This window comes from Octopus bimaculoides, chromosome 16 (assembly GCF_001194135.2).
Source record: "Octopus bimaculoides isolate UCB-OBI-ISO-001 chromosome 16, ASM119413v2, whole genome shotgun sequence".
Classification (NCBI taxonomy): Eukaryota; Metazoa; Mollusca; class Cephalopoda; order Octopoda; family Octopodidae; genus Octopus; species Octopus bimaculoides.
In genome coordinates, this window is record NC_068996.1 from 8,251,789 (window position 1) to 8,262,601 (window position 10,813).

At 33.5% G+C, this 10,813-nt stretch overlaps 1 protein-coding gene across 3 annotated transcripts in view; it reads left to right on the forward strand.

Annotated features, from left to right (window-relative positions):
* LOC106882253 (stromal interaction molecule 1) overlaps positions 1 to 10,813 on the forward strand; it is a 278,541-nt gene that overhangs the window by 174,192 nt on the left and 93,536 nt on the right. The gene's annotated exons all lie outside the window — the stretch shown is intronic.

The following is a 10,813-nucleotide window of genomic DNA, read 5'->3' on the forward strand; positions in this document are numbered from 1 at the left end:
CCCAGTGTTTGACTGTTCCATATGAAGGAGCATTGTCTGTTAAGGTTCTCACCATATCTTCATGGATTTCTGATGGAGTCATGCCTTTCAAATGAAGCTACTTTATGACAGCACGATACTCAGTTTTCTCCATTTTCCTTGTAAATTCGAAACTCGTTTATTCAAAAATCTCCAACAAAAAAATTTTAAATATCAAAATCATGAAAATGAGCAAGAATACTCCGAAAAGACTGTACTTAACAGAAAAAATTGTTTCAGCTACCTAGCAGCCCCGTTTCTAGGTTAGGCTCAAAACTTTTCAGACACCCCTCGTATATATATTGCTTAGGAATTGTGAAACTAATAACCTAGTGTAGAACTCAATATACGTATATTTCAGAACAAAGTGGTAGATGAGTATAGACCAGTAATAAGAAAATGAGATGATACAGCAAAAACAGTGGTTATGTTATGAACTTCATTAGCTTACTGCTGTTTCTGCTTTAAGATGCAGTGGACTATTTGTTGAGTGCCTGAATAACACCCTAAAGCTTCATTGGAGCCTTGGATATGAAGTGCAATATATTTTGGGAAGGCAATATACAGGGAAGGCATTACCAGTGAGAAAGTTATGGAACATTTACATTGATGACTCTGAATTTCTCAACAGTGATTAAATACTCATTACTGTTTATCAACTGTTGCAAGATTAATGCATGTTTAAAGCATGTATAGCACAAGAGAAAACAATGTTGGTACAACCGTTACTGAATTTTTTGACTGCATACTTTACGTCATTTTGTCATTTAGTGAATTCAGCCCTCGGTTTCCAACAATATTGAGATCTACCGTTGTTACTTCTTTTTGGCTCTCCCCACTTCTCTCTCTCCCCACTTCTCTCTCTCCCCCCACTTCTCTCTCTCCCCACTTCTCTCTCTCCCCACTTCTCTCTCTCCCCACTTCTCTCTCTCCCCACTTCTCTCTCTCTCTACACACACATGCACTCACATGTGTGTGTGTGTGCATGTATATACACACACACACACACACACACACACACATCGCTGACCACTACACACATTGTTTTCTCTCCTTGTTTCTTTCTGTGTTCCTTTCTGTTGAAGTGTGTAGGCTCAAAATGTTAAAGACTTTCTCTATTCCTGAGCGTTATACTAATACATCCATTTGTTGTCTTCACCACCTGTCTTCGTCTGTTGTTTTTTCGTGAATTCTCCCTATATATACATATGTATACATATACATATACACACACACATACACACACACACACATATATATACACACATATATATGTGTGTATATATATATATATATATATATATATGTACATACATATATATGTTAATATATATATATATATATATACATATTCATGCAAATAGGAGACATTAAATTTGACCAATGAGAAATTCTGTGTGCTTCAGTGCTTATTCATGAAATGTTTACAATACAGACACACAAAATTCTTATTCAGAGAAGTAGCAAGATTGATGATGTGTTACACCTTAACAATATTTAAATTATTGATCTTATTCACTCTAGCATGGATCCTGAAAGCAAATTGTGTGAGTATGTGTGTGCCTGCGCGTGCGTATATGTGTGTGTACTTTTGTGACTGAAAAATAGCTGTAGAATGATAATAGTAAGTAATGTTTCATCAAGAAACCTAGTAAATTTCTGATTAATTTTAGCTGGCACATGTGTGGGTGTTTATGAAACCATATACATTTTATTTCTCTTTTGTTTACTTGTTTTACCTTTTGGTTAAATTAAATTAGATATGAAAACTTATCTCCACCAAATATATCTTTTTTTTTTTTTTTACGTGCAATGTCAATGAAAGTAAACAGATTATCTTTAAAAGAAAAAAAAATTTAGTTTGAATTTATAATTTGCTTATTTCAGTATTTGAATAACTACTGACTGTCACAAATATCCAAATACTAAAACCGCCTTTCTTTCTTCATTGGAAATCTGATGACTTGCTATAATTAGCTCAGAGTAGACCAACCACGAGCAGTCAATAGTTTTACTACTTTCTCGTACTAACAAATGACATATAGAATCTACACTACCTTGCTTTGTTTATTTATTTATTTAATAATTTTTTTTTTCATGTCTGATATGTCATTTGAATTTATATGCCATGTTGCTTCCTGCAAGAATATTCCTTACTAAGTTACTCTTGATTTTTTTTTTTTTTTTTTCAGTTTTCTTTCTAGATCTTTTCCTTACTTTAAAATGCTCATTATTTATTTATTTATATATTTACTTACTTTTTGAATTTCATTTGTCCCCCCCCCCTCCATCTCCGTTTCTCTCACACTTCTTTTCAAACCTAATCTATGTAGTTTCATCTTTGTTTCTAAACGATGAGTCATAACATACCACACATTCATTGCACTTCACAAACACACAAGCACGCATGCGCATGCTGTGGTTTATGAATATTCTGCTACATAAACACTCACAAAAGCTTGAATGCAGAAATATTTTGTTACACAAACTCTCTGCTACCTGACAACTATAGCTGGTTATGTTACCAAAAGTATTGATCTGTTCTCAAGTTCAGAAGTCAAAATTTTCATACAGCTGATACGTATTAGTCACTTATGACTAATATAGCTTCATGCTTCTACCTCATCGAAGCAGTCTTTGTTGAATGACTCTCGTTGCAGTTAACCATAATCAAACTTTGCCTTTTATTCCTTAGTGGTTTCAGCCTTTTTGTCTCTGGCCATGCTGCAGCACTGTTTTCAAGGGTATTAGTTGATTGTTATTTATTTATGCTACTCACCTCTGAGGACAATGAACAATAGTCATGAGCAGTCAAAATGCCACAAATTGTTTTTGGTTTGACATGCTGAGGTGCAGTTGTTGGTGTCGCTGTGTGGTAAAGAAACCTGTTTCCCAACCAGGTGCTTTCAGGTTCAGTTGCACTGCACAGTACCCTGTGCATGTGTCTTTTACTAATGCCATGGAATGACCAAATCCTTGTGAATGTATTTGATAGTAGAAACTGAAAGAAAATCATCATATGCATATATGTGTGTGTGTTTCTTTGTCTTGGCCTCTCATGATACTTGTAAATGAGTGTCAACATCATACAAGAAAAGTCATTCATTTACAGTCTTCCTTGAAAACATGTCTGCTAATGGGGAAATGTTACTTTGCTTGGAATTAAGTAAGTGTAGGTGATATGAAAGGCATCCAGCTGTAAGAAAATCTGCCTCAGTGAATTTTATCTGATCTATGTGACCATAGAAAAGTAGATGTTTAAATAATGATAAATATTGAGTACTGTTGTCACATACGGGCAGGTGCTCCTGTGGATTGTTTAACTCTGTTGGACTGCATTCAACGCTGTATCTGTAATGCTATTGATCCTGAAATATCTTCTTAATTGGATTCACCCTCTCATTGTCATTGTGTGACTTCCTTGTCTCTTTTCTATAAGTATTTTCATGGACATTGTTCAGCTGATCTCTCTTCTCTGGTTTCTCCTTTAAGAACTTATCAGCGATCAACTAGACTTGCATCCAGTTCTCATCAGTATACTTTACAGTATCAGTTTTTTCCCTCTGAACTTTGGAATTCCCTTCCACAGTTTTGTTTTCCTCTTCAATATGTCCTCTTCCAGTCTTTTAAGTCTAATGTACATCATTACCTTTTGACTTCTGTCTAGCGTCCATTATCAGCTCTTATGTTTTCAGTGGTCTTAGGACTGTGTAACGAACGATTGCTTTAAAAAAAGAAATATGATAATGCTAATTATGTTGTTGATATTTGGCATTTTAAGACAATACAAATGCACATGGGCATGCATGTGTGTGTGTGTGTGTGTGTGTGTGTGTGTGTGTGTGTGTGTGTGTGTGTAAGTCATCTAAGATTCTTTAAGTCAGGAAAAAATGCACTCATATATCTGTCAATAGAATGGATGTATTATCCAAAGTGTATGGGAGTTTATATAAACCCCCAGTGTAACTTCCCACAGACATTGTATTCCTACACACACCACATGCACACATAAAGACCCCACAAACTTAATCAACACATAAAAGAAAGAAAACACACTAACAAACACGGATGTGTATGCCCACACACTCCTGCAATGGTTATATATATAGTACTATTACACAGATTCCATTTCCACAAAAACACCAACATTAAGGATACATGCATTTCCCACAAACACTTCCAGAAAACTCTTACCGACTTGCAACATATCACCCCAGTGGTGATGGTTTGGTACCAAGGGACATAACTCTTAATTCAATCCCCTACTTGTTTCATTTCATCATCTCTTACACAACAACTGCAAACCGGATGTCTCTATTCACCATCAACAATAGAGAACAGTCAACATATTACATTCCCTTTTGTCTACCTCTTTTGAGTGCAGGGTTACATAATTGGATTGTTACCTAACACTCTGTTGCATCTCTAGCATGAAACTGATTGGTAAGATCAGCCATAATGGATATATTATTCTGTACACTTTGGATAGTACACACACACACACAAACATACACGCATGCAAGCATGCATGCATGCATACATACATACATACATACATACATACATACACATGCATGTATGTATCTATTATGTATCTAAATCTGAAACTTCAATTTGCAACTCTGAATTTCTTGTTACCAATTCTTAAGTGATAAGAGAAGTGAAACAGAAGATCTACTTATATATAACTGTTAAATATAAGATGTATATAATCAAAAGAAAGTTTTCTGATTGGTTTGAGGTCTTTAACAGTGTTATATATTACTTGTTAAGGTTATCTCTACAGATATTCTATAGAAATTGTAGCCAGCATTGATTTTGTTACAGCATTTCATACTCAAGACAGCAAGAAGGAATTTGAAGATGAAAAATATGGGTAATGGGTGTATATGATATATCTCATGAGATTTTGATCCTTCATCAGACCCCATTCAACACATTAATTATCCATGAACTCATTGCTTAAATAGCCACTAAATATAGTGGTGTAACGTCATTGGATATGCCAATTTTACATACAAAGCACATTCCTGGAAGCTGGTACATAAATGTCGTAATAAAATCAGCACTGGCTATAATTTCTATAGAATTTCTGTGGAGATAACCTTAGCAAGCGATGTAATAGCACTGCTAACACAATAGAACACAATATTGAGTCTTAAAAACATTTAATACACTTTGTAGTATATTATGGTTGCATAACAAAATATGGTGTCCTTACAGTCATTGGTATTATATATGGCTATATAGTGTTTGACTATTGGGCATGAGACAGATTAGAATAAAACCCATATGGAACAGTATATTCAGCTTCCTAGAAACATGAAGATTATAACCATTGTTATTTGGTGTGTAATTTTGGTGTGTTCTTACATATTCTAATGATTTTAAAGTTTCTAATATTTTTTGAACCTCAAGTATTGAGATTTAGACATTCAGGTTACATTGGAACAAAGTGTCATTCAAGAGTTCTAAAATTTACCAATGGTGATTACAACTTGGAAGTTTAAAGGATTTTTAGTCATATCGTTATAATCTTTGGGAACAGATTCAATAGATGCGGGCACTTTTGTGCAGTAAACAATGTAATTTATTTGCAAAATGGTGCTCCAGCATGACTGCAGTCAAATGACTGAAACAAATAAAAGAATAAAAGAATTTAGCATTCATATTATTCTGTAAAATGTAATTCTTATTCATTCACATTGTTTTAAATTCATCATGCATTATCTCATGCTGTGCGTCTACGTCAAGTAAATGTGTGAGAGAGAGGTTGCCAAATCTAGGCTTCCTCTTTAACACCAGTAAACACTCCAGTTCCGATCACTTATTAACCCTTTACAGTGATCAAATAGCACTAATATTGGAGTATTCAAACATTCTAGACTGCATTACGCCTTTACCATTCATATTACTCTGTCAAATCTATTTCTTGTTTATTCACATTGTGTTGAATTAATCACACATTATCTCATAGTTTTGAGATTACAATGATGTGATTCTTTATATTTAGAAGGACATTGTAGGGTAGGTGTGAGATGATGAATACAACCAGTTCCAAAATAAAGCAAGAAGAATATTTGGGCCGGATGTGGATAGTTCAAATACTAAAGGGTGAAGGGGCTATTTATGGCAGCAAAACCTGTACCAATGTGAAGGATTAACTGTGGATTGTGGGTTATGATTTTTACTGTCAAAATAGCAAAATTTTGTGTACAACTAAAAATTTATACTTATTGACAATCATATAGCCATGGTTGTTTAGGTAAAAATAATTATCTAAGTCGATTTTTATTGGTTCTTCTTTATACATGGAGGTTAATCAATATGATTTTACATTTTTTGCTTTTCTTTGTGTATTATTATCATTATTATTATTTAAAAAATGAACTCTGGAATTAAGTAGAATTGTGGAAAATTCATTTAACCGAAGTTTAATATACAATCCTCAATTGTTAAATTTAATATTTAATATAAAATCTAACATTCATTTATTTGCAAGCTGTTATGAATTTCTGGATAAGGTTAGTCTCGGAGGCAATGTAATATTTACATGAATAAATGTCTAGGAGTGCTATGGAACTGTTGCAGAAAAAAAAAAATGGTAAAGAATTAAGTAAGCACAAGTATAGAAGACAAATAACCTAAATCTCAAGGATTAAATAAGTTGGATTAGATCTCTTGTGACAGAATGTGCTCAACTATTGTTTTGTGGTTAAGAAGTTCGGTTTGCAATTACTTTCAGGTTTCAGGTTCAATCCTGCTGCATGTTAAATTGGTTATATGGCTTCTGTCATACCCTTGGGTTGATGAAAGCATTTGGATGCAAATAAGCTTATCAATTTGATTTGCACAAAATAGTTTTCAGTTTCTTCAAGTAATTCCTAATAAGCTTATTAAATACCTTATTAAGACTCTTATTACCTAATTGAAACCCTCATTATGTAACCAAAGCCCTCATTACATGACTGGTGCCCTCATTACATGACTGGCACCTTCATTACACAATTCATTACATAATTAATAATTTTATACCAATAAATAGAAACCTTGTAAAATGCCATCAGAAGAACTGTTCCTGTTTTTCAGCATTAGAATTAACATGTCATCCAGTTTAGCAGCACTACCTGGTCAGCCTTTAAAAACCTTTAGCTGAGTCCACTCAGTTACAAGCACTTGAGCCATGTCTCCGGTCTGAGGATAACTTCTTTCCTTCCTCCTATCAGTCCTGAAGGCCATTACTGTTGATTTATGCTGTGTGAAAGGTAAACTATAACCATAAAGATTCTCACAGTTTAGGAAGGGGTTATCATTTAATGTTTTAGATGTGGCATTTGTATTCAGGAGATTTGGTGGTAGTAGATGCTTTAGCTCTGCTAACCATAAATCTTATTAGTTTTCTCTACCGACCACTCTTTTATATTCTTTCCTAATTTGTTGCCAAGTAAATGATGCAAGAATGTTGTTATTGATTGGCTCAGGCACAGTACAGTGTTGATGACCTGGGGGACCTGAATCTGTAGCTGTTCAGTCAAAACATTCATCTTAAGTTTTGTTAGTTATAGAAGTATGGATGTTTTGTTTCAGATGGCTCACTTCTTTGATGTCCTTCTACATTTTTGTCAAGAGATAATCCACCGTTTAAGAGACATTATGCTTTCAACACCGATCAATCAATTGCTGTGGTTAGCTTTCATAAAATCCATGTTATGACCAGCTTCCATCAGATCCATATTATGACCAGTTTTCATAACATCTATGTTATCACCATCTTCCATCAGATCCATGTTATGACCAGCTCTCATATGATCCATGTTATTAGCAGCTCTCATAAGATACACATTGTGACCAACTTCCATCATATCCTTGTTATGATCAGCTTTCATAAGATCCATTTTATGATCAGCTTTCATAAGACCCATTTTATGATCTGCTTTGATTTACTCCACACAACAGCATGTTCCCAGTTGATGTTAGGAAATTTTTACAATTTCTTTCTAATTAAAGCTCAGTTATTCTTTCATGTTCTCAAATCTGCTGCAAGTAATGTTTTCCCAATTTATTTTCTGTGATTGATGTTAACTGTTGCACTCATCCATGAAACTGTTGCTCCAGTTATGCCTAAATACAGATAGCAACTGTATGAAATATAGTCACAGCTGCTTAACCTAATTAATACTAATCTTAATATGAAGATATTGAAAAAAAAACACGTCTAAACGACACAGTATTATAAACAAATTTCTAAAGTATGTTGACTGACCACCCAGTGTATGAATTTGTGTGTGCGTTGGTTTGATGTTCATGTTTGTTTGAAGAACCATTTTTTTTTTTTTTAAATAAATCTATGTTGATTAGATGTTAAAATTTTGACTTTTTATTATCAAAGCCATAAAGATATCTTTACAGATACGAGCGCTTCAAGCTTTGACCAAATTGTTTCCCTGTAAACTATAAGTGGCGTACAACAGTTAAGTGATTCTTCCTTCTAAGCTAGGACCGAGTGTTTATGATATTTTTTTGCATCCCTTATACATACATACATATATATTTATATATATATATATGTATATTATTAGAGAGTATGGTGCTATGACATATTGCAGTAGCATTTTATTTTTTAACAGTGGCTTTTATACCTTCCTTCCTTTCCATTTTAGAAAGTTATCTTTAAGATTAAAAAAAAGGATTGCTATGTTCACCCTATAATCAAGAATCGTGCTCAAATATCTTCTTCTGAATGTATTGTTATTATTTTCATTGATAGTAACCTTACTGAGCATGAACATTTGGAACTGTTATGAAATAATGTTAATTTCAAGCTTTGTTGAATATTTGAATTTTACTTTAGTTTTAGTAGCCCAACCATGAAATTCTCTGAATTGAAATGCTTGATAAGAATATGAAGCGATTAAAAAAAAAAAATGTTATTTTCCAGCTGTCTTTCTCTTCCTGTTTTCACTTCAGATGTTAAAATTTTATTGTTTTATTACAAATGATCCTTTTGAAATTCCCTCTGCCCTTTAGTATAGTTCACCCATAATCTGTAATGTAGCTGTTGCTAATGCTCTGATTGTTTTTTATGAAACCTCTTTAACTTGTTATCAGTGATTTAAAAAATATTTGTTTTGAATGCAAATAGGGTTTGAAAGCAAATTAAATGGGTGGGATGATGCATAAAAAATAAAAACAAAATCCGTAAACCCTGTTATTAATTTTCAAATAATAAGAGGAAGACAAATGATGTGGGAATAAAGGGTGAGGTCTGCTCTGTGGATGATGAACCTTAAAATGAAGATGACAAATGACCATAGCAAATGCAAAGAGGTAGTGATAAAGCAGACCTATCGAACCCATGCCACTCTGGAAAGACCAACATAATACCAGTCATAAAGATTCATCCTAAATGAATCTGGATTTTTTTCCCCAAAAAAATTTTGCGAATGAGTTTGTGCTTTTTTTTTTATAACAACAATTCCATGCTAGACTTAGGTAGAATGGAATTTTATGGAGAAATTGATTTAAAAAAGACAACTTTGGTATCCATTCTATACCACTCATGACTCTTTTGTTAAGAAGTGTAATTTACAATTATGAGGTTGAGAGTCCAATCTTACTGCACTGTACCATTTGGCGTCATTTACCAAAGCTTATTGTCAGTTAAACTTTGGTAGATAGACACTGTATGGTGACTTTCTGAAAGTGTGTTTTTGGATGGCGCAATTAATTTGTCACCATGGCTTTTGGGTGTCTTTAATGAAGTCCATTCTGTTGCAAACATCAGGCCATGTCTTTGGTTAAACAATTCCTCCTTTTCTTACTACAAACATGGCCCTAATAGTGCCATAGGTATTGCCTTTCCTCCACTATGACTAAGACACAAAAATAAAAGCAAGCCATTAAGCTAAAGTATAATCGTTTGTGAAGTATTTGCTTAAATATTAATCAAACTCAGCTTTGCTAACTTTATTATCAAAAGAGAGATGTCTTCAACATAATATGGTTATAATTTTAAGTGTGCTTAAATTGGTTTTCATCTTTATTTTCAGTATGTCTTGAAGAATATTTGAAGCATTGAAACATATCTGTTCCTCAATGCAAACACATTTATTTTCACTTTGTGGAACTGTGTGTGACTGCTCTTTGCTGACACACACCGACAGTAGTTTCCTCCGATGAGATTGGTTCATTTTTGAGCCAAGTTAGAATGGCTGTTGTGAATCTTTATTAATTGTAGATTGATACTGTCTGTCGTCTCTTTGCCTGTCTCATAAGTACAGTGTTTATGATGTCTAATATTGTTTTCAATTAATCAGTAATTATTAGAAATATAAGGAAATTACTGACATATGCAGTGTTGAGAAAGGTGAAAAGAAATGTTTAAATTTGAAAGAAAACAGATGCAAAAGATGACGAAAGAAGCAAAAAAAAATTCTTCACCTATTGATTGTTTAAGATTGTTAAAGAGTCCACTGTTATTATTGGCATGACAGGAGAGGTTGAGAGAAGCAAGTAATTCCATCATGAATTAAATGATTGATGTTCTGATCTCTTTATCAAACAGTGGAGTTGACCCATTGTATCATGTCTCTAAGGAGACATGAATACCAGAAGATATTTATATATATATATATATATATATATATATACATATATATATGTACATATATCATCATCATCATCATTGTTTAACATCCGCCTTCCATGCTAGCATGGGTTGGACGATTTGACTGAGGACTGGTGAACTGGATGGCTGCACCAGGATCCAATCTGATCTGGCAGAGTTTCTACAGTT